At 37.3% G+C, this 26,573-nt stretch overlaps 1 long non-coding RNA gene across 1 annotated transcript in view; it reads left to right on the plus strand.

Moving 5' to 3' along the window:
* The window catches only part of LOC143693398 (uncharacterized), a 178,105-nt gene that overhangs the window by 128,158 nt on the left and 23,374 nt on the right, over positions 1-26,573 (plus strand). Inside the window, exon 4 of the long non-coding RNA XR_013181037.1 lies at positions 115-311. This is a non-coding gene — a long non-coding RNA (uncharacterized LOC143693398). The remainder of the gene's footprint in view (positions 1-114; positions 312-26,573) is intronic.

Genomic DNA, 26,573 nt, shown 5'->3' on the forward strand with positions numbered 1-26,573 from the left:
CCAATTGCTACAGAACACAGTATTTTCCAGTGTGATAGGGTTATTGTGCACACAGTAAGTCTAAACTTCTACCATGGTTCTTCCACCTTTTTTTTTCTCTTTTTTTTACTCTAGGGAGACTGCCTCAGAGAATAAGGATGTTGTTTCAGTCTCTTCTGCTAACGCTTGCCACAAGGGTAAAAATACTGTGTGTGATGGACTGTCTCTGTTCTACAGAGGATGAGTAAACTTTCTCATGTGTTTCATATGGGCCACTGACATGTTTTAAAATGAAACTGAAATCTGAATTAAAAGAGATTCTACTTAAAGACGTATGAACCAGTTCTTTTGCATTGTTCTTAAATGCATTCTCGACTTTGTTTGCAAGTCAGATTTGATTAAATTTGATATTTCTCTTAATAACTTTTGTTTGCTCTGATGTAAACATATTGTAGCTGGATAGATTCTGTAACTGGTGCTAAGATTGTGTTTTGATTAAAAAATCCCAGAAGTTTAGGTTCTATGTTTATTTTATTGCTTTTTTTTCTCTGTTAAGATCCTTTATCCATAGTAATAGCTGATCTCGTAGGAACTTGACAATTTATCCTTCACTGAAAAATTCCTACCTTCAACATCATAAGGGAGATTAATTTTTCTTAACATCACTCTTTAGTTCTACTAAAAGATGTCAAAATGTCTGCACTTCAGAATAAAAGTGTCTTTTTTATCAGCATAGCAGGTAGTGTACATGCAGTAGCGCTTTCAGATTTTAGAAATGTCACTGTATTTTTATTGTGAATTATCACTGACAGACTTGATTTCAAGAGTTAGAAACCAAGGTATTAAAGGGGAAAATGTGTCTAAATGAGATGATGTAATCTTAAAATGTGAGTAATTACATGGTAAATTGAGAAGACTCCGAGTAATTCAGTTCAAACTAAGACTCTTCCAAACTGTGGTTATTTTAACACTGAGCTAAGTATTTTGTTCACTTATTTTAAGCTGTATTTATATGACAGCCTGCCTGCATATATTACTCTTCATTGTTACAGAACAAAGAGCATCAACCATGTTGACATATGGGTACACTTGGGTCATCTAAAATGCCTCAAATGATTTTGTAGTTGTGTATATTGTGTATGATTTCCAACCACAGAATAAGGCACCCAAACTGTCATACAAGTGCCTACAGTTGTCACGTTTCCACAACAGAGCCACAGCAGGGCTGAGCACAGGGATGTTAATAAGCCATTCTGTGATCTGCTTCCCCTGTCCTATTTTGCAAACTTGCCTGTGACTATTGAAATCAAAGCTTTTGCCAGAGATCCACTATTTTTTTTTTTGTAGAAAATATCTGGTTAAACAGTCCTTTTCTGTACAGTTCAGCTCTCATTTCAATACATTTCTTAAATAAAATATAGAGTATGTTTCATTTCTATGTGAAATATCATTATAACAGGAAGGCAAACTTACCCATTTGGTTTCCAATGTAAATTTTTTGTTTAAAAAGTATGTTTGGATAGTACTCAAAACTTTGATCAGTAACCTGGATACTAAGGGATCCAGACAGTACTGGTTTAATCAAATGAATGCACTGCTGAGTAATTTAGAAAACGTAATTGTTTTTTGGGCTTGTGGCCTATTGTGACGCAAAGATACAGCTTCTGAGAAGACAGCTGTTAAAGGAAGCAATGTAGAATGAAGACATAATTTGAATATTTCTTCACCAGAGTAGTCTGACTTAAACAAAAAATATAACAGAGAGGGTATGAACTGAAAAACTTTCCTATGAAATCAAGTCCTAAGGATCAAGAAGGGAAAAAAATAAGGGTGAAGGAGGGAGGGAACTTTCAAAGCATATGAAGGATCCAAAATAGAAATGCCATTTTCTCCACAGAAGAGAAATCCCCACAGAAGAGGGCTGATAGCATTTTGGAATTAAGTCTGGAGAGAATGGATGTTTAGTAGCATCTAATGCACTTTAGCTGGCTGCAGTAATGGTCCTCTGGGCTATAACCTTCCCAAAACAAAGAAACACAAAATTCTTCAAATAAAACATACCATGTGTCACATGCAGTTTAAGCTCCCTCTTGATAACAATTCTCAATGTAAAACCCTTCTCATAGGATTATTTGTGTGACAGCTGTCACAGGTGCACCTCTAAAACACTGTTTGAAACACTGCACAGGTTTGTCTTTGCCAGAGTACGAACAGTTTTTCCATTTCATCTGACCTACAGGTCAGAGAGCAGAGGTGTTTTTTTGTGCTAGATACCTCTGCTGTTCACTGGGGAAATGGGCTCTGTTGGGGAATATTCCTCCCTGAGGTTTTTGCTGGCACACAATGGAAATTTGGGAAGGGAGAACTGCAACTGTAAATTGCCTGCATGGGAAGTACAGCAAGGGTAACTGTGGGTAATATTTAGGCATGTGACAAAGCTCTTAGACTTCCAAATAGTTCCAAAATTTCAGTGGCTTTTGTGAAGCATGTGAGCCAGATACAGAATCACTCTGCTCTGGCTAGACCAAATCATTATTTAAAAACAAATGGGGCTGATAAAGTATTAAACTGACCTAACAGAGGGATAGAACCATATTTGTTTTCCTCACAAGTCTGCTAAACTCTTATCTGGTTGAACCTTAACAAGTTCATTGAGTTTAATCTAGTTTTATTGAGCTCCAGTTGTTTTCTGCGATAACTTCCTCTGTCTTCTCAGTAAGTGTTTATGAAAACTTAAAGTAGTTAATTCTGTTCAGACACTAAACTATTAAAGAGGTATCAGTATGCCCCACGTGATTTGCTAGGCACAGCAAGACAAACTACCGTTATCAACCGTAGTCCTTAAAATGTTCTTTTCATTGGGCTGTTGGGAGCTGGAGGTGTCGTGTTTGTGTTTACCTAGGTCTGTGTCTCTCCTTGGCTGATAACAAGCTTCTCTCTGACACTTGTAATAGCTGATTTTTCAATGCTTGGGATTTTTGCTTAAAGGTAGATTGCTGAGGGCCTGGAGGCTGAATTTGGCAAGGTACATTTGATATAAATGGGCAGGCAATTCCCTTGGCTTGGCTTTAGGGCTTTGCAGCTCCCCTGCCCTCACCCTCCCAGGCTGTGCAGCAGGGCAGGACTGTGTTGTCCCAACCCTGCTGTGATACCAAGAGACCAGGAGCATCCTGCAGCTCCACTGAGCATCATCTGTGCTCTCAAGGAGTATCGACACATGATTATCTGCACCACTTTTAACAGGACATTTGGGAAATAAGTTATCACATCTGCCTCTGCTTGTTTGGTTGGTTCTGGAGGTTTTTTTGTTTCCTGGAGGAAGGAAGAGTAATCATGAGATGACAGGCCTGGCATGTTTGCAGGCCAGTTTATTTTTTTCCAACAGTGTATTCTGGATTCTAAGTGTGTTCTCAACATTAAATTCTCTTCTACTTAAGATACAGTGCCATGTTGCCATTGAATTGACTGTCAAACAGCCAGTTTCTTAATGCTACCTGGAAAACCTCTCACACATTATGCATATTTTGTTTGTTGGTTTAAAGTTCTTTAGCAACTTATTTACTAAAAAAGAAAGAAAAAAACCCAGAAAAAACCCCAAAACCCAATAAAAAACCAAAACAAAAAAACTTTAAGTTTTCCTAGCACCTGCTACACTGATGTTTTGTTTCTGTTTCAGACTCAGGTCCTGGAACTAACTCTCTGTGTGGATTAGAGCCTTAAACACTTTCTGGTATTTTTTTTTTTCACTGCTTCATAAAAAATATGATTGATTACAGAAGACACTGACACACAGAAATAGATGGAAAAAGTTTTAGTGCTGGTTTTGGAGCCAAATCTAAAACCTCACATGTATTGCTGAGAGTCAGCAGGATTTTCCAGATTTGCAAACTGTAGGATTACCAGAAGGGGGGAAAAAAATGTAATGTCTGCATGAAAGCAATTGTAGAGATATTTCAGGCTGTACAAACAGTTTCCAGGGTTATTTTCAAGGAATCTGGAGTACATAAAAAGCCTTCAAGTAAAAGCTGTGTATCAGATGATTGGTGTCACATTGCTAGCAGTTGTGCCACAGACATTTGAAGAATCACTTTGCTCCATGAATATCATGATAGTAAACTACTGTACAACAGCTGTCAAAATACATATTGATAAATCTTGACATTCTCCAAGATTGTCAGATCCTCTCTTGCTTTTTTACAGGAAGTTCATTAATTTTCAATTGATGGTTTAGACTTCTAATCGGTGTGGCACTTAATTATAAAGATGCCACATAGAGTTACCAAGATTCCATTTTTCATGTTCCTTGTCTTGTTTCTTGGCTCAGGTTAAACTCCTGCTAGGATTGCTCAGTGTGTATTTACAACTACTACGATTGCAAAATGAGCATAATTTTTGTCAGCTTTTTATCAGTTCTCCCCAAGACAAATTATATGACAAAATGCAGACCTTGTAGTCTTGCATCTCTGTGAACACAATGACATGACTTCCAAATAGTAACATGCAGGAATTATTCATGTAAGACTGTGTATTTATGCAATGGTCTGATTTTAATAAAGTAGGATAGAAATCTAACTTTTTAAAAATAAATGAGTAAAACCGACCTAAAAACATTAGGGATACTTTGTGACTATTATTTGCTTATCAATGAAGAAAGGTTTTGCTAAATCCATCTTCTGCTAATTATGAAAAACATTATAACAAATGTCAATGTTTTCTAACACATACATATATATATGAGAATTTTTTCTGTCTACATATTTTTACCACAGCAAAAAGCTGATCTTCCATGTTGCATGTCCTGTGTCAGGTTTCTAGTGGAAGCTTTGTTGAACTCATGGTGATTTAAGGACAATGACACAGAAAAGCTATGAAGTTAGAGCTTATCACTTTTAAATATGACAAACTTAACGTACTTTGGAAACAACATACAAACTATCAGGTGCACAGGCTGCTTGTCAAGTTGGAAAAGGTAGTAGCAAGTTCCAAAACCCAACACATGTTAGGAACAATCCTTATGACTTCCAATGGGAAGGCAGTGAGATTGATATACTGTTTTATACCTGTAGAGCACAGAATTGTTGGGAAAGGAGATGAAGTGGCTGTCTATAAGGGAAAGATAAAGTTATGATTTGAAATGCCCAGTAGAATTGCGATTTATCACTAAGGAATAAAAGACCAGGAAATTGAGGGATTGTTTTTGTTCTCTCACTGGCAAGTAGACATATTTGTCTGTATGACTTTACTCTGGTTTGAAATGGTTGTTCAGATTAAGACACAGAAAGTTCAGGGTGAGACCAGAGGTTTTGGCAAAATTCTTACACAGTGTTTTGGTGTTTCTTTCAAAATCTGACTTAATTCCTCAGAAGGGTGCCCTGCTGTGTACAGCGGGTATATTCCTCTCAGAGCAAAATGAAGTCTGAGGGTGTAGTTATATAAAACGGATTTTCTTTGGGGATGCTTCAGATATTTCCTGGGGTTTTAACAGGAATAGATATGCTTGCCTTTGGGGTTTTTGATTATTTTAGTGTATATTGCTACTTTTAAGCAATCATTTTGGTGGCTGGTCATGCTACATGAGAAATTGAGGGTGATAAGGTAGTATACTAAATTTGCTTGTTCAGAAGATGAGTTTCCAAATTTATGAAATAAATTAGTGTTATAAGCCACTAATTTTCTTCACTAGTTTTGTGAAGATAACCAAAATGTCATCTGAATGTGCTAACTTTACCACCAAAGATGCAAAACTTGTCTTTCAAAACAGGTGATGTAAATGGTGCTGTATTTTGGGTCCTTCTTGGTACTTCCCATATCCCATTCTATTTTCTGAGTAGGATGTGACAAAGAAAACGTTGGAATGATCTTCTCAAGAGGAAAGGATGCAGTAATTCTGTGACCAAAACATTTAATTCCTTTCAAAGAATCTGAGTTTACATCAGTTTGCATTGAGATTGGGATTGCCAGTGATGGTGGCTGACAATTAGAGATCAGCAAATATGAGTTGTTATTAATTTCCCTTACTTTTTTATTCTTGTGCCAATGGAAAAACTTTCTGTCAAAGGAGTCAGTGCTTAGCATGATCATGGCATTTAGCATAATTGCTCAAAATTGTGTATCAGCTTGTTCATAAGCAGCCAAAAAGCTCACATAATATGTAGCTAAAAAATATCTCAAAGGCATGCTTCAAAATCTCCAGATTACCTATTTTCCCACCTGCCTTAAAACATATATTATCTATCCTTTAAAGTTAATTATACAATGAAGAACCATCACTGGAACAAGCAGTCAGAACATAACATTGAGTTCCATTTATCTTCAGTTGTGAGTGCAAGAAAAATAAATGCAAACATGGAAGAGAAGGTATGTCAGCAGAGACAAAGCCAAGGATAACCACATTTAGCGCTAAAAAATGTCTGACTTATTTACAAAATTCCACCTGTGAAAAACAGTCTTTTCTGGGGTTTCTGGCTCCTCTGACATTTGATTTAAGCTGGAATTAATCAGCCCTTATTAGAACTTTGGGGGAATGAATTATACTTAATAGATGCATAGTATGTGTACCTGATATGCATGCCAGACTGTATACCCTATTACTAACATCCATTATGTTGATGAATAGCAACTTAAACCATAATTTCTTAGACCTATAAATTTTCAGTTCTAATGTGCTTGTAAGTTTGCTGTGTTTGAAAGCCAAGGTAGTAATGTGACAAGAGTGGCTCACCTACTACCAAACCTGTGACATGGCCAAGGGCAGGGGTGGCTCTGGGTCTTGGTGGGAACAGGAGAAAAAGCGGAAGGAAAGAGGAAGCAAAAAGCAACAAGGCAACATGTTTTAAAGACTTTCGGTGAATTAAGTTCTTCTACTAAAGCTGTTTGTGGTGTGGCAAACTCTCAGGATGGATACATTCTGGCAAAACTGTAGTGCAGCTGGAAATACTTGCCACTGGGCTGGTTTTTGTGTGTTTGGCAGGAAGCAATGATTTAGGTTTCATCTTCAGAATATATTTTTATGCAGGGTTTCAAATTACAGTCAGGAGTGAAATAAAAGTATTTGATTAACTCGTCATTTTTTGAGTGCTCCTCTCTATCTTGAATGATAGAACAAACCCAAAATATGAAGTGCCTCTATCAAGACATTCTCAACTCTTTTAAGTTTCTGTAGGATCATCAGTAGTATCCCATACTTATTTGGCAAAAATGTGCAGGTCTGATGAGAAGTGGTCAGGGTCTTCCAACTGAAGTTGTTACTATGGACTTCCATCTGGAACTGTGGGAACAAATCTGGGATGCTTGAGCATGGGCTCTAGTTTCCTCAGTAACTAGGTGTCATTGTCTAAGGAAATAGATGGCCCAAGAGGAGAATTAGAGAGGCTGGCTCTCTCTGTTTTGTTTTTTTTTCTTTTTTTTTTCCCATATTCCTTCTCTTTTTAAATATGTGTGGTGAATCTCTCTTGAAACTTCATTTGTCTAGAAGTAGATGGCACATTGCAGGAGAAAGTATCTGGCTGCTCCCAGGATGAGGGGCCTGAGTGTGTGTTTTTGAATGCATTTGAGCAAATTTTTGGCTGACAGATTTTCTGTTGGAAATTAAATTTTGACTATAGAGAGCATGATGATGAATAGCATCCCTGTTTTGTGAATTTCATTTAAGTACTGAGCTTTTTTCAAATTAAATGAAAAATACTTTTTGGTGTTGTGACTAAATGTGTCCTGACTAAAATAAAATTATGTGTTTTACCTAACTGCTCAATAACAAATGTTGCCCTCCCCTGTGTCTGATGCTTATTGGAATCTCACAGGATATGTATTGACCGGAATAAAATTTGGCTGCATATCACATTCTCTTACATAGTCATAGTCAGGACTTCACCCATAAAAAATCTGAGGACAGGTGTGAAAGAAAGGTGTTGTCTCTTGATAACCTGTAAATCAATTCTACCACATTCTTTAGAAGAGGGTCCCAGTTAAGCCCTGTAACATTGATTCATGGATAAAAATAAACATCTGCAGAAAGACAGTGTAATAAAATTAGCTTAATTTTTTCAGGATTCACTGTAGAAAGGGAGTACTTCCCAAAGAGTTCAAAAAATTTCTGTAACTCTAGGATTTTTTTCATAATAAAATGTAAATTAGTTTAATGTAGGCTACTAATTTTAATCACTAAAGTAGTCTTATTTCCTTTAATAATGTTTTATAAAGCATTCTGAACAATGTCAAGGGAATGAGACCATTTTGAGTTGCAAATTAATCCCTTTTGGTAATTGTTCATCTTTACAGGTAGAATGACTCACAGGATACTTTAAAACTGAGAGTATGAACTAATAATATTCTTCTCACTAGACTGGCAAGAACAGGTCTACTGTCCTAACACTCACACCTTGATTTGTCTAAAAGTGTAATCAAGTCTACTTCATGCTGCCCTTACAGGGTTTTGTTTAACCTTAATAGGTTTCTCCATTAGAAATTTATGCCCCAAAGGTATTATAATGTATTTTAGTATTGCACTCGAAAGGAAACAGTTACAGTACTTGCATACAGCAGTATATTGAAGACAAAGGTACATTTTACTATTTTTTGAGCAATAAATGTGAAGCATAGAATAATAAGATAATCAGGCCTCCAATTAGATTGGTGACTGTGATTCAAAGTTGGGTCCTGTTGGGTTTTATGAAATCCTGTAGGATTTTAAATGTTGCCTTGGCTGACTTTTGACATGAACACTGTCAGTGAGTCACTCACAGTTTTTTCATGAATTGAAGTGTTGAGTATATTTAGTACATATGGGGTTTCAGATCTCATTTAAAAGCAAGGTTCTAGACTGATGAGTGCCAGAACAACTTAGGGACACCAAGCCTAAACCTATGAGTAAACAAAACCAAGCAACAGGAAATAATTTGTTTTTCTCTTCTGCTTTCCTTGACAGAAGTTTTGGACATATCTTACTGCTATTATTAAGGTTTTTACTAACTTCAAAGTAGCGCTCAGATTTAACTGCTCATTGATTTCTTATTACATATTGCAATCACCTTTTGGTGAATTAAGGATCTTTGAGGTTTTGTACCATTCTTTTTTGGCAACCTTTTTCAAAAAATGTTAGAATAACACCTCAGCTGGAACTGTGTGAGATTAAATTGCAGTTGCTGGAACAATTGTGTTTCCGCAATTCTAAATAATTAGGCACAATGGATTTTTTGGGGTTTTTTTTTTTACATTTTGCCAATGTGGAAATTAACTTTTTCATTACTCTCTTGTCCTCAGGAGTAGCTGCCCCTCCTCTGTTTGACTCAGTTATCTGCTGTAGCAGTTTGTGGGGACAGTGTGAGTCCTTATGTGTGTTATTCTAACAGGTCTCACAGGTATTTTGGTCTTTCTCTACCAGAAAGAGAATTTCAAAATTCAGTGAAAGTTCTTGACATTTTTAAGAAGGGATGGAGAGGCAGTTCTCTAAAATATCAGGAAGTTTACATTTATATACACACATAGACATTTCAAAGCTATTGCATAAGTAACATCTTCGCTAGGATTACCTTCATCTTGCAGTTTCATAATGAAACTCATATTTAAAAAAACTTCCCCAGAAGGCTATCAAGACACTGAGCATGATCTACTAGTGAGAAATTACTCCTCATTTCCCTCCCAGGGGGAGGCCTTAGAGTTATGTGGAATTTTTAGATTTTTATTTTTATGCCTTATAGTTTACCTGAAATTGAAAAAATCTTTGCCATAAATTTAAAAGACAAATAAGCTCTCTACAAAATATAGCAAAGGGTATAATTATATTCTCATCATTATACAGGGGAGGCATTTATGGGTAATTGGTGGTTTACGTAAGCTGTTATGCTTGCCTCTTTTAAGCATAGCTGCTTTATAGAACAGCTTCAAGTGTGGGTTTCAGCCCGTTTTTTAACAGCAAACTCATATTTCTGTAATTGTTGCTGTGAACATCTGCAGCTGATGTGATGGTCTTAAGCTGAAAGGATCTATCCTATCAAATCAACACAATATTTGTGGTTATCAGCATGATTTTACAATTAGCTTTTAATTAAATGTGGCATTGCTCTTGCCTTTCCAGTTTCCGAGGCAGCACTGGGGTCTGTTTCTGTCGTTGAAAATCCAGCTGTTGTCCTTTGAGGCTGCTCACCCTACCTCAGACTCCTCTCATATTTTCAGTATGCCATTTAAGCTACTGCTTTGCCCTGTCTAGATGTTCTGGATCTACTGACTTCCTTTGCTCAGTATTTACTACAGTTAACAGAATTAAATAGAAACCTCAACTCAAAATCTTTGGCATAAAGTTTGTCCACTGCTTTTCTTCTAGTTTTTTGCATTTCTACTTTTAAAATATAGCTGACCTTTTCTTATAACATAAAGTTGTAGGAACATATGGTGTTGCTGACAAAAGTGTGTTATGTCTTAATATCTTCTCTGATATCTGAGCAATAATGCTGCCCAAAAGTTTCAGCAATGGATTCTGAATTTGTAGAATAGTTATCCTGATTTCACACTGAACTACTTGGACTGAGTACAGGATTTTCAGTTGCTGTGTATTAAACCACACAGAAACAAAGCTGTGTATGTCAGGCTTGCTATCTGTCAGTGTAGGCAGCAGTGAATTACTCACTGCAGGTGAGATAAAAGTGGTTAAAAGATTTGGTGCTAATGAACAGCAATGGAAGTAAAACATGCTTTTTATACTAAGTATTTCACTGTGAAAAAAAAGCAAAGAAACCATGTATTTTTGTTCATAAGATCTTGACTTGAGTACAACAGAAACAATATGACCAAAATGTTGTGGCAATTTCTGTCACTGGCTGTTTTGATTCTCAAAGTGGCGTAGCTATTTAGAGAAGTGTCGAGGAAAAGCAACTGTTCACCCTAAGGCAAAGAGGCTGGGTTAAGTTGTTTAGGTTTAGAGGTTTAGATTTTATTCCTACTTGGGATAAACGCAGACATGTAAACAACATCAGGGTAGAGTGTAGGGCAGGACAACTTAATGCTATTTTAAGTACAGTGCAACACTGGCTGAAGCCAGTGGCCAGGCTAGTTTCTTATGTGATCATGAAACTTTTGATTTGTGTGTTCCTAAAAGAAAGATGACATATTTTGTGTGTAAATGGGAATTGCAAAAGGACTGCTTTGTAACTTGGATTCTGGATCCAACCACTGCTATCTAAATAGTATAAAACATGGTAGTGGCTTTCAAGAAGATCCTCAAGGCCTTGCTTGTCTCAGTGCTTACTGGAAGAAAAAAATTACATATTCAAAAATCTTGTCAACATCTCTGGTGTGGGTTTTCCTCTCTGTCTCTCCATATTTAGTATCTTTCAACTCAAAGGCTGCCACAAGTCTGACAATGTTCCTGCTCACTCTGAAGGGACAAATGTACTTCAGCACTGGGTGAATCAAAAGGTTGATCAAACTACAAGTTTTCTGGTAAAATTACTGTGGTTTTGAATGCATATTCCTATGACTGAAAAAAATCCCCAAACTGAACTTAATATAAATTTATCCAGTTGTCTGCATGTTGGCTCTGTTCTTGGTTTGTTTTTTTTTTTTGAGAAGTAGTTCAAAGCTGTTGTGTGTTAGCAGTTCTTGGTAAATCCCAAGTGCTGTAAATTCCAACTTCTTTCAGGTACAGTTATGATTAAAAAAAAATTCTGTGAGGTTTTATTCAGCTCTTCAAAATAGAAGAGAGAGAAGTGAAGAGCCATGATTTAAGACAAAGATTGTGATTGAGCAGTAAGTTCATTTGGCTATGTTCCTGTGGCTGTTTAAGAAATCTAGTGATTTGGGATTTGCTTTATTTTAAGAATCCCCTAGCTTTGAAGTCAGTAGCTAGACGCCAAATTACCTAATTTGAAACTGATGTGTGCAACTCAGAGAAGAGAGATTCCAGCAGCCACAGCAGCTTCTCTGGTGGTTTCCCAATTCTGTGAGATGTAATAGTTGAGATGTAGAAAGCCACTCTCCAGTCTGCATTCAAACAGTGGTCTTTCTGCTGGGACTGACAAATGAGAAATGTTACGTGCTCTAAGAAGTGAACTGAGGCCACCAATTCTTCCCATATGTCACTGAGCTGCTGCCAGAAGTTAATGACTTTTAGCCATTACCATTCTGAGCTTTCTTTATAATGAACAAATAGTGACAAGCTACCTAGCTCATTAATTCTAGAGCTATGAAAAGCCATTTTTAGCTCTCTCAGAATTATTCCATGCCTCTAGCAGAAGGATTTTACTGCTTCCAGAAGGTTGAATGATGTTTGGGAAGCAGACTTCTGGAAGGATGCTAGGCAAGCAGACTTCTGTTCAGTATGGGTTGGCTTTTAAATATTTTACTTTGCAACATATCTACAAGTGAGGAAATATTAACTTTGTTCAGTGCTTGGATTAATAATAATTTCTATTTTCAGATCTTACTTTTAGAAGAGAAGCTAAAATTATTTAAAATTAAAATTTTAAAAAGTCTTATGGCAACGAGTAGTGGGACTCCTGGCATCATGTGGGACAGACGGAGGAAGGATGTACTTTCAGGTCACAGATGTGCTCCAAAAGATGTCAAACTTGCAAACCTGCACATCATAGACAGGAAAGTATGTAACAGGGTACAGGAGCTCATCCATAGTGAAACCAAAACCCAAACTGCTTCTTGCAAGTACTGGAGCTAGCTAATTTCCAGCTGTGTTTCTAAAGCCACGCCTACTCCTTCCCCACCTTATTTTTCATTCTTTTTGCATGTAATATGAGAAATTTCCTTCCTTTGTGGGAAATACTGGTCTGAGCTACATGTATGCTCTCAGAAGCTGTCCCAGAAGCCCATTTCTACCTGAGTCTGGGGGGTGTCAGTGAGAAACAGACTAAAGGACTACACCCTTTTGAATCCTTAGATCCATGTAATGGTCCAGGGCTCATATGTGTATTACACTATCATGGAATCTACTGTGAATTTGGCCACAAATACAAAAGGAATGTTTACTGGGAATGCTTCAGGGCAACAGTTTAGTCTCTGTATAAGTCTATGGTGACATTTAATCAACAAGTCTTTGTATTCTGTGCTTTGCAAAGGAGGCAGAGAAGGAACACAAACTGTGCCAGACTGAATCGCCAGCACCAGAAACCCATACCCTGTATCAGATTTTACTTGCGCTTCCTGGGTTCTGCTGATATTTTTAAAATTGATTTGCATCCAACTAATTGATATTGCTTTCAAACACAGTGTTAGTAGCTGAACTTCAGTGCTCCAGCCCCATTGTGTTAGGTCACATTTCACTTCTGTAGTAAGTGGATCAAAACACAGTTCACTGCCAACAAGATAGTTTCTTATGTCTTGCGTTATTAAAAGCGTTATTACTGAACATGTCAGACAAGGTCTCCTTCTCCTACATGCTCTCACGTGCTTGCTCTCTTGCTGGCATTTGCCCTCACTGCTGCTCTTGCAATCACTGTTGCCTGCTCTCATGCACTTCCTTGCTCTCCTCATGCTCTTTCTCACTTGGTCTTGCTTCCTCTTCTTGCTCTCTCCCCCTCTCATCCTGTCTCACTTACCCTCACTCTTTATCATGCCCTCTTGCACACCGCCTTTTACACACAATTCTCTTTCACTCCATTTCCCCATTAAGCTGTCAAAGCCAGATGCCTGATTTCCAGCTGCCTAGAAAATCCTTTAAAATACCTTCTCAATTCATAAACACTTAGAGATGCACAGTCATACGCTGTAGGCCTGTCTCTCATAGCCTCAATTACCTTGTACATACTGTTACGGCAAAATGGTTTTTTCTAAAATGTGGCATAATGAATTGGATTGTAGACTGACTCCCATTTTACAATATCAGCACTCACATTTTTTCTGTAATTACAGTCCTGGAAGACTTTCTGGCTCTTCTTTCTCCTGCGAACTAAAGCTTGGTGTGTATTGTCCATGTGATTTTTGGCTTTAAGTAGCCCCAGTCAACTTTTCAGCAGTTTCAGCTGTCTGACATACATAAAAGTGAAGATCTACTTTTATAAATTTTTTTAGGATTTTTAAGTTCTGAAATTTATTTTCTTTATTTCTTGTAAGAAACACAAGAAATGTGAAATGACCTCATTATTCATACTTTCTTCACCACCTTTTTTTTCCACCCCAGTAAGCAAAATGAAACAAGACCAAAGGCTGAATATTTTTCTATTTTGTCAGAAATCTGTTTCCTTCAAAACCAAGCCATTCTTATTTATTAAAATGGGCAGACAGCTCAAAATCACTTGTGTAGGTGTGTTGGTTTAATTTACTCAATTTACTTCATAAAGTGGGTAGCATCTAATTTAATTTATTTTGTAGAATAAGTCTTAGATGTGAAATCGTGTTTGTATTCTCAGAGACATGACACAAGTGATTTCTTACATGTCTTTGTTGTTGAGGGAATTCTCAGCACTCAAAGACTCAGGTCCCACACAGTAAACTCCATTTCCTTGAAGTGTCACATGAAAATAAACCACTCCTATATCTGTGATTTTTCTGCCTGTGATTGTTCATTTAGCAAGTACAGGTTTTGTATGCAAGAGGCATACAAAGAAATGGGGAGGTTAAAAAAGGCCTTGCAAAGTATAAAGAGAATACTTTTTCAGCTGAAGTGTGTTCAACTCACTTAATTAAATTAGTCTTAAGAGTAATTTACAAATGTCATTATAAATTTATACTTGAAGGTCAGAAGTTCTAAACCTTGCTTAAAATCTGACTATACTGCATTCATGTGTTTAATTCTAAAGTCATAGGAATAAATCTTTTGGCTGATTTTCATAGGCTGTGGCTGGATCAGTGAAGGCTGTGTCTTTTGCAATAAATATTGGAAAATACTTTTTTTTTGTGATGGGCAAGCAAACAAGCTAAAGTTGTGTCTAAAGCTAAACTTTTTGTTTTTTTCACAAAACAGATGAAAAAGCTAATGGGATTTTATATTTTGCAGTTGAGTGCATAGCACTTAAGACTATCACAAGCTGTAAATGCCCCACTGTTCTGTTTTTCTTGCTGAATTCCTAAGCACATACATTTTTTTTTCTGCTGGAGAGCCACAAGAGTATAGGATATACACCTCAGCAGGATGTTCTGGGTCACAGAGAGAAATAGATAGGATGAGGTTTTCTGACTAAGACTGACTAGAGACAGGTTGATGCTGTATAAATCTAAATCTAAATCACTATATACAATTGCATACAAGGACAAGTAACTTTGCTTTCATGCAAACATTGTCTTCAGAATATGTCTATGGCGCTTGTAGCTAGCTAAAACATGTTTGACAAAGCCATTTTGATCATCCTTAATGATTAAATGTGGCTATTAACGTAAAAGGGATTAAATAATTACATGTTATAACATTTTATATGCAATTACCTTCCAGTGACCCTTGCCTTTTGGCCCAGGAATTTGTGACAGAGGTCAACAGCAGAGTTGTTTTTAAGGATATTTTTAATAACTTGAAAAACTTATTTTATTATATTCCTGGCACAAGTTTAAAAGAAGCACAGAAGATGTGACGAGGTTTTATTTTATATATTTTTCTGAATTGTGACAGTTGGATATTATCAGTATGCTGTCTGTTAGCCAGTATTGTAACACTCTCAGCAATAATTCATCTAGTGGAAATATTTCACTAAACTCTAATTTCTGGTTCTCAAAAGAATTTGAAGCTTCTAGAGTTTTGTTTCTTTTTTAAAAAAACTAACTGTTGCAGTCCTTTTCTACAGTGGGTATTTCTACAGCACAAATGGGTACCTCAAATTACTACAAATATAAAAGCTAAATTGTCTTGACATGAGATGTTCAGGGGTAGATTCTGCCAGTCCTACAGGGATCATTTAATGAGTGCATTAGTGTCTGGTATATTTTCTTCAATAACACAAGCAAACAGTTTTTTTTATTTTTTAATAACTTGATTGAAGACAAGGTAAGTCTTTTCAACCATTAAAGGAGACTAACATGCATGCTCCTTCTTCATAAAAGCAATGAAATCCTGTATTTTCTCATGTGATCAACATTTGTCTGGGTTTTTTTAATCCAAACAAAACTATACCATAACAAAAAAGCACTTCTGCCACATAAAGAGGAATTTCCTAAAGACATTTGGAGAAAGGGAAATAATATTTGAGAGTAATTTTTAATATAAATCTGATGTAGTGCTCAGTCATACTGTGGTTTTGCCTTTTCTATCAAAAGAGTCTGTGGAACCCTCTTGTTCTTGGGGAGTAGGAGATCATAAATGACCGCATAAATGACCCTGGAGTCTGATACCTGCCTGGTTTTCATCCCCAGTGGACTTTGCTGTTCCTGAAGCAACTCCATAAAATACAGCAAGAAGTCTGCTTCCTAAACAAGATGGCCCCTAGAAATGTTTTCCTTTTGTTTTCAGCAAAATCTTTACTCTAAGCAGATGTAGAATTCATCTGTAATAATGCAGTGTGTATTTAAGATACTACAAATATCCTTGAACAACCTTTAATAGGACATAACAGTCTTCAGGATGTGTTGGTAAAGGTTTCCCAGAAGAGACTATATTTCAGCTAGAAAAGGGCAAACCTGCCAACTTATTTTGAGATTAGAAGCACAATCAGTGGGAATGTTCCACCAAATGCACAAAGAGATATTGAAGATAATACTTCATCTTCAGATGAAGCATTGCCCTTTCTCCAAAGTAATATCTAATTATTAATGCTTGCCCAAGAATAGCTGTGCTGCTTCATGTGTCTCACCTTTTCAATACCTGCACTTTTAGACTTGGTCTTTAGGAATGGTAACATCCCCCATAACCTTTAGAGTTTAATTTTTGGTATAAATTATGTAAAGAAAAATCATTTATTAACCACTAACAATGGAGCTAGCAGGTCACTCTTGACAGTGACTAATAATCTTCAAAGAGAACTCTGTGATGAAAAAACAATTGCTGAGACACCAGTGGCAGCAAATCAGAAAATTATTAGCACACATCATATTGTCACAGCAAAAACAGCATGACCAATTCTTTGTTGAGAGAGTAAGGGATTTAAGAATTTAGGGGAGATGCATTCAAAAAGCTTGGCTTTCTCACTGCAAGTAATGGATATGGATGAAATGGTTACATGTGTCAAGGGGAAGAAAGGGCACAATTATCCATGGTAAACAAGCTGTAGCAGTTTTATCTTCACTTGATACTGATAGTTTCTACTGGTTACTTCAGCTGTGCAATGGAACTTAAGTGAGCAAAGCACTGACATTTGCAGCAGTTATAGAGAATGAGAGAAAAACACAGTAAATTCTATGCTTTTGTAGATCTCCATGCCTCAAAAATGTGAGCAGGTGGTATTTTCAAACATGTGAACAGTTATCTCTCCCTCCGTAAGACCAATGATCAGAAAGACTTGGATTCTGGGAGTTTGTGTTCATATTTTTTGTTTATGGGAAATCTGTAATTCCTGCTCTTCAGTAGGTGCAGGAGACCTATGAAAAGCTTTTTCTTATTAGATATGTCATGAGCTGTTCAGGTATTTCTAAGCATTAAATAGGTGATGTGTTTATAAAAAAATGAAGAACTGGGCTAACCTTGAGAGTTAGTAAATGGATAAACTCAATGACGTATTTTGATTTGTTGTCTCCATCCCATCTTTGCTAGCCCTGCAAAATTTTGTCTCTTTCTATTCAGTGTTGCAAGAACATGCATATTGTAAGTTACTTAACAAAAATTCTCTGATTCTTAGTTAAGCTACAGATGTGCAAGGCTCCTGATGTTAGCTTAAGGCTCAGATTTATTGCAATTTCAAGCAGAAGCTCTCTGCTTTATATAGCAGAAGAAAAAGAAGACTTTTTTATTTTCCCCTTAAAGGTCATGTTGTTTTTCAGAAAATGTCCTCAGTATTTCTCCTTTAGTCACATTGGGATATTAACCTCTGAGGGCAGAAGCACAGCAGGCTTCCTTCAATGGTCTAATTGCTCTTCATCCCCATTCAGCATGATGTGCTGTTTCCTACCGGACTGAGGAGCAAAATTGACAAGATTACTATGACCAGTCATCTTGTTCCAGCACAGCCAATTCATGGATATTCATGTTACAATCTGTAGGGATTAGTTGCTTCATCCTTCTAGAAATGGAATTGAATAGAACCTGATTTTTCTGAGATCCTGATGTCTAAAAGATGGCCAAGAGTAGACAAACTAGTGAAGCAATTCATTAGACAAGTGGACAGGGAGATGGACTGGAAAGAAAACTGCTGGCCTCAGCATATTGTGATAGTGACTTGAATTCTTGCTGGAGGCCAGTCACAGTAGGATACCCAGGGATCAACACTGGGGGCAGTACATTATTCCTGACCTAGACAACAGTACAGAGTGTAGCCTGAGAAAGTCTGAAGGAAATATGAAAGTCTGATGGGTGGATCTGATGGTGGATACACAAAATATCTGTGCTGCTGTCTGAAGGTATCTTGACAGGCTGAAGAAATGGACCAAGGAGAAGCTCATAAAGTCCAACAAAGATACATGCAAGATCTAGAGGAGAATAACTCCACGCACCAGGACAGACCAGGGCCTGAGAAGCAGCTTTGAAAAAAAGTGCTGGGGAGCCCAGTGGACCAAAACCATTAAACATGAGGCAGTAATAAACCTCATGGCAAAGCAGGCTGCATTTGGAAGAACACTGCTAGCAGTTGTGACTCCTGGTTCTAGTCATGCCTGCTGCATCAAGAGTTCTGTGTCCAGATCTTTCCTCTCCAGTAGAAGAGGAGACATGGATATACTGGAGCAAAGGGCACAGTGATTGAGTACATACAGGGACATATAGAGAGAAGCTGAGAGCTGAGATGGTTTACCCTTAAGTGAAGGCTCAGCACAAAGAAAACATTTTGCTACAGAGTCAGAACACTGGAATAAAGAGGAACTCTACTGCCTGGAAAAGTTGTGGAGCCTCCAGCCTCTGAGATATTCAAAACCAAACAGTTCATGATTCTGGACAACTTGCTGTATCTTGAGCTGAGGGGTTTGGACCAGGCAATCACCCGAGATTCCTTTCTGAGACAAGGTGTGATTCCGTAAACTTGGTACAATCCAGGAATCCCTGGTACAGTGCCAAATGGAAACAATTACAGCCTTTTCATGGAGCATGAGGCCAGTGGTAATTTAGCCTGAACGTAGACACATTCTGCTTTTGTCTAGACTGATCCAAACAAATAGGAAGAGAACTATAGTTTTATTGTGCCAGACCTGTTTTCTAGCTTTTTCCACAATATTGACTCACTTAAATGGAGATAGAAATTAAGTTTCAAGTGCTGAAAATATCCAATTAATAGAGATTGCTGAGCAACTCTTTTGCAAAGCTCCTAATCTGCAAACACTTTTCTAATCGATAGCTACTTCTGTTCAATATAACCCCAAGGTGACTGCATTCTGTCAGCTGAGAGTGAGACGTGGACTTCTTGAAAATCTGGAAAGATTCACATCTTCAGGAAAAAAATTAATTCTTTTTTTTTTTTTGTTTTACAATACATCCTACAGAGTAGCATGAAATTCAGCATTCCTCATTCCTTACATTTATTGGTATAATCATCTCTTAGTTGCACAAGATTTCCAAAGCACTCTTTTTCTACAGTTCATGCTATGATTCAAGGGTCATTCCCTGATAGAACATCTCTTGGTGTGTAAATGCTTGCACACCTTCCCCAAATTCTTTAGTCCTCTCCTTCAGTCATTAACTAAGTCCAAGCCAAGAAGTGACATGTCTTGAGAAATTCCAGTGGTGCTGTGAGTGGATTGAGATATATTGGCAAAATTCAGCAATGTGCACTACAATGTATTTTTGCTGTAGTAAGTTTTAACCTGCATTTCATGATGAGGAAAGCCTCTATGAACTCACCTGCAGTGTACAGTGGTATGATTAATGAATATTCATGCAGAGAAAATAGTGTCTGCTCTGACAGACAGAACAGTAATTGGTTTCAGGATTGATGAACATTTATGCTGCAGTCTACCCCAGACAGTGCATACTGGAAACATTAGCACCCTGCTTCCCTTGTCAGAGCTCAAAATGAGTGGAAACAATTTTTTAAGTTATTTTTTCTGTGCAAATTTTTAATTGTTAATTTTACACTCTTTTTCTGCCAAGTCTCTCTCAAGGTGGCAGAAGATTACTGTATGTGGTGAATTTCTTAGTGTTGTCTGGGGAAAAGTGTCACTGGTTCAGATGATGCTCCTGACTAGTATGGAATTGCTTTTATTTTATTTCAGGATGCATCAGAAGTAGCTGTTTTTCCTCTATGACCCTGATCAGAGAGACACCAGTGCTCAGCACCTGTCACTCAGGCAGTGGGAGCAGTAAAGCTCATTCAGCACATTGCTCCAAAAGGAGCCACAATCACACCAGGTCCCCTGAAATCTCTATGCCCATAAGATAAAGATAATCAAACAAGAGGAACACCAAGGAAATGGCCAAATTTACAGATCCTTGAAGGGGAAGAGATTGATAAATTTCAGGCTTCCGAATAGCTTCTCTGTTACATCTTTCATTTATTGAAGGGAGATATCTGTTCAAAAGGTATTGTAGAGAAAGGATTAAGTATTCAGGCAACAACAATGTGCTACAACCTGCAAGACAGAGATATCTGTTACAGGAATGCAGTGGAATTCCAGATTGAATGGCTGAATTCTTGCATTCAAAACTGAAATGCTGTATATGAAACTTGTTTATTTGCAACATGTTTTTCCCCAAATGAATCAGTATTTCAAAGGCACTTACTAAGAAAACCAGATGGATTTACAGATAGAACAGGGCTGTTATGGATTTAATATCATATTTCTGTTGTTTGAGAGAAAGTAGGAAAAATTACCCTGATATGTAAAATTACTGATTAATATCTAAGTACTTACACATGACAATCATTGGGTAAATCCCTTTATTTTACTGCAGGGATTACAGAGAAAATGTAACACACAGAAAAATTTCTGTTAATCTATCCACATAACAGTGGAGATATGAAATCCTTAAAAGGCTGAAGATAGACTGCATAAGACTGTCCTTAGTCAGCTTATTTTAAAATACAGTGCAATCACATTTAAAACCAATTTAGCTCATTGATCAGGTGGAGGTTGAGAGATGAATAGATTTTTTTTAATCATTAGAGTAGCAATCCTTTGTATCTGACTCTTACCCAATGGCCTGCCATGTGCCTTGTGAACATGATTTCATCAGTTCTTGCAGGGCAGCAAAGCTGTACTATAAGATGCTCTTTCTGATAGGCCAGAAAAAAACCAAACCCTCAACAAAATCATGTTTTGCAAGTTTACATGCAACACAGCCTTTCTGAACCTGCTTACTTCTCCCAAGTCTGCAATTGAAATATTTTTCTGAAACTTGGGGATGTACACGCAAGAATACATAGCTTAGGAGCAGACTGTACTGTGTATGTATGTGTGCCTGGGTCTCTTATTGTAGGAAAAACCCTTTTTCCTTTTCGTGGCTCCTGAGATTTATGCAGTTGGCAAGGATTTCAAGTTGTAATTGTGAGTTGCTGGATGTTAACCCAAACACTCTTTCTTTGCAGGCATGGAATAAGCAATAGGGGGGAAAAACAAAGGGATAAAACAGCTTGCTTGGTTATATAAACAAATCAAATGACTACTGCTGCCCATCAAGTTTTTCACTGCAATAGGGACTCAATTCTCCTGGTCAGTTGCTGGTGCCAAGACTATTACATGTTGCACTTATCATCAAATCAGCTTTCTATACTAATTAAGTCTCTTGGAGTACTCTCTTGGCATCTCTTGTGCAGACTGGCTGTAGCTTTGGACACAGGCATAAATATGAGGCTCTGTCTGTGTAAATTCTCAGTACCATTTATTTTGATTCCTGGAACGTGAAAGAATAGAGCTTAATATTTTCAGCTTCTTTCTGCTACTTTAATTAAAATCAATATCTGTCACTGTGAAAATGGATGGTCTTCCTGGACAAGAGCTATCGGCCTCTTCAGAGAGAATGGAGTGAAGGGAAAGACATTGTAAGAAACTGTGAATTGTCTAATTACCCATTAGATATGACATTGAGATCTTTCAAAAATTAGGCTTTTGCATCTGCTATTGAAATAAAAGGATATATGGGAGTGAATAGTATTTTAAAATATAAATCTTATCAGGAGATGTTTGCTTTTTAATACAGTCCCAGAGCTGAATATGGAGATTTTAAGCATTGACCCTGACTTTTGCTGATGCTGTATTTTCAATTGGAATAGGTTTTCAGAGTAAATGGGAATCAAACAGAGAACTATATCACTGCTTAGGCTCTGTTTTGACAGTCTTCATTCTGGGTACTGACCACTGTATCTCCACAATTCAATTAAAGATTAAATTTTTAAAAGTGTGTTTGAACTACAGGTCTCACTTGGGAATAAATGGAATTTATATTTTAAGGTATTGTTATTGTTTTTTCTACACCAGGTAAATGCAGAGAGTCTTCCTGCATGTGGAATTGTTTAATGTTTGTGCAGAAGACATCCCTGGTACAAGAAATGAATATAAATGAATATATAAAATACATCCTGTAAACAAAGCAATATACTCTATTTGGCTGTGTCTTTCAGAAAGAAAAAAAGCAGCTTGGCAGTGTCAGAAAAAATTTTCATTTCTTCTTTCATACTATTCCTTTTTAGTAAGACCAATGTTTTTTCTATTTAATTTTTCGCACTGAACTCATCAGAGTAACTTTTATGGCCACTCTCTTTAAGGCAGCAGAACTTTCACGAGTGAAGATTTCTTGCTTTAGGATTTGTGGCTGTAATGCAGGAATGGTCTAAAACCGTAAAGTAATATAAGTGAGTCTTGGGAGGGCACAAGTTTGCACTCATTGAAAAACAGAACAGTGAAGTTCCCAGTAAGGCTGTCACAAAGAAACACAGCTTTTAGCTTAGAAAAGAATGTGGGAGACAGAGAGCATAATTTGGATGCCAATTAAGAAAAGTCTCCTTAGCTTTGTCTGAAGTTCATTTAAACTCTATATTAGCCACAAAAAGGAAGTTATTGATTAAAAATTGAGTTGTTATCAAGCAGCTCTTAAGCAGGACACTTGATTTCTCTTTCTGACTTTCCTGTCATCATCTGTCTTCTCTGTATTCCACACAATTGGTTTTTTTCATACCTACTAAGCCAGTTGGATCACTTAGTGAGTAAAAGCTAAGATTCAGTGTGTTCATACCACCATGTCTATTTTAATATTTTGCTTGATAGGCAGGGCAGCTTCTGAGGATAGTGCTATTGACAGAACAAAAAATACAAGGAGTGTGGTAGTGTTGGAATTAGAGCTGTCTGGAAACCCTGGTAGCATAATCATTTGTTTTCCTTATTTATTTCTTAAAACCCTGCTGGACACCTTTGTCTGCACATATGTAAAGCTGCAGGTTGCTTTACCCAAGTGGCTGGAAATGCTAGTTTTTTCTGCTCAGACTGGCCTCTGTAATGAAATGAAAATGAAACAGCACGAGTAAGTTCCTTTTGTTACTAAGATAGCAAGGCTTGAAGTAATATTACTGATTCTCACTGGGCATGTGTTGGTGGATGAGACAGAAAATTCAGTCTTATTTCAGAAACAATGTGAATGTGTAAAGAAACTTAAATTGAGTATGATAATAGATCTGTTCATAGATCTATGCCCCCATTTGTAGAAAGACAATGGTTTTTGCAATCAAGTGTTATATCAGGTAGCATTTAGTTTGTTAGGACATAGGCTAGTGAAATCTAGACTAACAGTGAGTAGATTGGTGTTAACATGCAGCAATTGCATGTGGCAGCTACCAAAAGCTGAATCAAAAGTCTTCCATTCTACATATGTTTCTATAGTTTTAAACATTTTACCTTCTGCTTGACTATGTTTTGTGTCCGAATATCAATATTTCTTGGACTGGTATTTAGTTAGATATATTATGGTGTCTCAGAATTAGCTGTTACCTCAGGAAGGAGGTAAGTGTTTCTTGTTAATGATCATCTAAAACATTGGAGATAAGTGAGCAGAAGACGGAGTCTGAGATTCATTCTAGTTTTTTGCTTAAAAACATGCAACTGCATTTTAAAAATTATCCATCATTTTGAAAAAAAAAACATTTTCTCTTTTAACTGAGCACAATGAGGTGCAGCTAAATCATGTATTACTGGATGTGGACAAAACATCTTGCCATTATGTTTTGGATCTTGATCTTTGTCTTCATGCTGCACTCCTGTGCCTGAGGTTCTGATTGCAAGCTCAGAATCTGTTTGACTTTTGTGTTTTGTGTGACTGCGATTGGTTGAAGATTTCAGCTGCAATTTCAGTTTAGAGCCACAGGGTATGCTTGAGCCCCGACTCTCTGGTCATTCATGCAGCAGAATTTGTCTTTCTCCAGTCTGAAGTTGTAAAATTGTCTCATTTTGTTCTATAAAAACTGAGTGCTCAAACTTTTATAGTTGCCTTTAGCACAAGCATCTGGGACCTCTCTGCATGGTTTTTTGCGATGTACATGTGAGGCCAAATGATGGGAAACTGGGATTAGGAGAATTATTCACATTTTTGCTGTTAGGAAATGGAGAAACTGCAGAGTGTCTTGGCACTTCCCTGACTCTATTCAGACTTGTCCAGCACAGACAAGTGCTGTTGGTATGTTGTACCTACAGTGTTATTCAAATGCTGCTTTAAGAAGCTTCCCTGAAACTGATAGGGATAGAGGTGGGAGCCATCACTGGGTAGGATTAGCACTGTAGGCCACATTAAAGTATATTTCTGACTAGTATGGTGATTTATATTTTATCCATGCAATATATTAGTTATTTATAAACATTCTGTATTTTTGCTAGCAGAATATGAAGAACAATGGATTATTTTATGCATCAGAGTGTCTGTGCACACAATAAATTCCTAGGAGTGGAAAAAAATCTGGGGAGCATGGGAAGTCTGGACCAGAATCTAACTAGGGCCTACTTTATGAAAAAAGTCGTCAACAAATCAAATATCTGAAGACTAGATAATGAAATATCTTTTTGGTTACACAGAAAGAGGAAATTTTCACTGAGACTGGCTGCTTGCTGACCTGGCCAAATACATGTAGAACATAATTTTAAAAATTATTACAAGTGAAGTTTTTGTTTTCCATATATTATTTTTCCACCTGGATGCCATTTTGTCTACTGTTAAGGAGATGCAAGGCAAAAACTGAGTTATTGCAGCCATGCAAATGGGATGGCTCAAGATGTTTAGCTGGTCTAAAAAGAAGTAAATGATAATTACTTGACAGATTGAGCATTAGGTGTTTTATTTCTTAGTCTCTCTAATTTTATTACTACAGAACATTCTCTTATAATTCAATGAACAATGGCGTTCATTGGTTTTTGTTAGAAATGTAAAAAAGAAAAGCCTGAAGAATTCAGCAAAACCCATGTTTTGTGCCCTTATGTGTTCTGGATGCTGGTGTTTTTCAAGGGTTTTCTGGTAAGGCTTCTTTTCACTTTGTTATTTTGCACAGTTTTTCCTGAATGAATCTTTGTGTCATATAGACCTTCACTGACTGCATTCTGACCTTCTCTCTTTGGAGCTGCTGTAAGGAAAGACACACGGTCTGTGTTGGTAAGGATTGGACCAAATGTCCACACTACCTGAAAGTAATATCTTAAATAGTTTTAGGGCTGTTTTGCAAGCTCATACTAATTATTATTTGTCAGCTCCCCCTGAACTGGATTAGAATTCTGGTTGCATATAAGTTTGCAAGGTCTCTTTTTGTTGACCGTAAGAGCAGCATGTTGCACCTTTCACAAGAAACAGTAAACAGAATGCAAGTTATGAGGTTCAACAAGTCCAAGTGCAAGGTACTGCACCCCCATCAGGGCAAGCCCAGACATAGGACCAGAGTGAAGATGAAGTCATTTGAGAGCAGCCCTTCTGAAGAGGACTTGGGGGTTCTCATGGATGAAAAGCTGGACCTGAGCCAGCAATGTGCGCTTGAAGCCCAGAAGACCAAACACTCTTGTGCTTCATCCAAAGCACCGTGGGCAGCAGGACAAGGGAGATGATTCTGCCCCTCTGCTCCATCCTTGTGAGACCACCTGGAGAACTGCATCCAGCTATGGGGTCCCCAGCACAGGAAGGACATGGACCTGCTGGAGAAAGTCTAGAGGAGGGCCATGAAGATGATGAGAAGGCTGGAACATCTATGAAGAAAGGCTGAAAAAGTTGTGGCTGTTCAGTCATGGAGAAGACTCTGGGGAGAGCTTAGAGCAGCCTTTGGGTATGTTAAGAGCTTTTACAAAAAAGAATGAGAGCAATTTTTTTTATGGGCAGACAATAATAGGACAAAAGGGAATGGTTTTAAACTTAAAGACAAGATTAGGTTAGATTTTAGAAAGAAGGTCTTAACTGGGAGGGAAGTGAGAAAGTGGAACCAGTTGCCCAGAGAAGTTGTGGATGTCCCATTCTTGGAAACATTTCAGACCAGATTGGATGAAGCCCTGAGCGACCTGGTCTAGACAGGGAATTGGGAACTAGATGAATTTAAAGTCCCTTCAAACCAAACCTTTCTATAAAATGACTCTATGACTTCCTAAATTCCCAATTCTAGCTGAAAAATGTTTAGCCTGAAACTAATAATTTTTATGGG

This window comes from Agelaius phoeniceus, chromosome 2 (assembly GCF_051311805.1).
Source record: "Agelaius phoeniceus isolate bAgePho1 chromosome 2, bAgePho1.hap1, whole genome shotgun sequence".
NCBI lineage: Eukaryota > Metazoa > Chordata > Aves > Passeriformes > Icteridae > Agelaius > Agelaius phoeniceus.